Source organism: Crocuta crocuta, unplaced genomic scaffold, assembly GCF_008692635.1.
Source record: "Crocuta crocuta isolate KB4526 unplaced genomic scaffold, BGI_CrCroc_1.0 scaffold2088, whole genome shotgun sequence".
Taxonomy (NCBI): Eukaryota; Metazoa; Chordata; class Mammalia; order Carnivora; family Hyaenidae; genus Crocuta; species Crocuta crocuta.
Window position 1 is genome coordinate 99,549 of NW_027527892.1, and position 1,060 is coordinate 100,608.

General features: G+C 30.3%; 1 protein-coding gene across 1 annotated transcript in view; it reads left to right on the plus strand.

Moving 5' to 3' along the window:
* Window positions 1-1,060, plus strand: part of LOC144245678 (ubiquitin carboxyl-terminal hydrolase 9X-like) — a 137,960-nt gene that overhangs the window by 8,589 nt on the left and 128,311 nt on the right.

A 1,060-nucleotide genomic window follows, 5' to 3' on the forward strand; every position in this document is an offset into this window, starting at 1 on the left:
ACTTCTGAGCATCAGTCAACACAGAGCCTGTTGCAGGCCTCCAACTCCCTAGAGATTATGACTTGCATTGAAATCGGACACTTGACTGAGCCACCCAGATATTCCAAGAATGTTTTATTTTTAATTTTACAAATTATAAAAATATTTTATCAACACTCTTTCTTTTGTGCATTTGTTCATTAATTGAAGGACTTTTGAACTGGGCTTGTACAAAAATTGAAATGCTACTTTGTTTAAAGCATTGTCATTCTGTTGGATTTATATCATTTGCAGTGACTTTTCCCTCCTCATGCATTTTCTCTGGGATCCTGATTACTGAGACACAAAATTTAAGTTTTTTAAAGGGAAGTCCTGGGTGTATATGATCTAAACCAAACTAAATTGTGCAGATTTAGTGTTTGAGTTCTTAAGAAGTATTATATAGTTTCTTTTCTTTTGAATGTTTGAGTTCTTATGAAGTGTTAAAAGTTCTTATGAAGTGTTACAAGTTACAGTGTACTTTTAAATCACAAGAAATTAATAGACCTAAGCTGCCTAGATGCCTAGAAGTAATGAAAGGACTAATTAATTATGAAGATGAGACAGTATGCATGTTTAAAATTTGGTATTAAACAGATAAAATGAAACATTAAAATGGTTACTTTTTAAAGTTTTGAACTGAAATTTTGGTGAGTAAAATGCTGTGAAATGCTTTAATTCCCTATCTTCCCAGTAGCTTTTTTGTTTAAAACGTAGTATATCTTGAAGCATTTTCAGTTAATCATCATACTGCTTGATTTCACATATACAACATTGATACAAGTTGGTGTTTTTAAAATTCATTAAATCTATCATTTCACTTTTTTGAATCTGTTGTTTTTTTTCCATTGTAAAAAAGTTATGTTTTTACCCTCTTAAGAAAAAAAAGACATGTCTTGTTTCAAAAGCTGCAGTGCTGTTTGTGAGAGAGACTATCAGTAGTTCTAACAATTTATCGTTAATGATCTGACTGGCTAGAGAAATGGTTTTTTTCTTTATGTTAAATTTATTATAATTTTTTTGTGTGCTCTTTGGTTTTGAT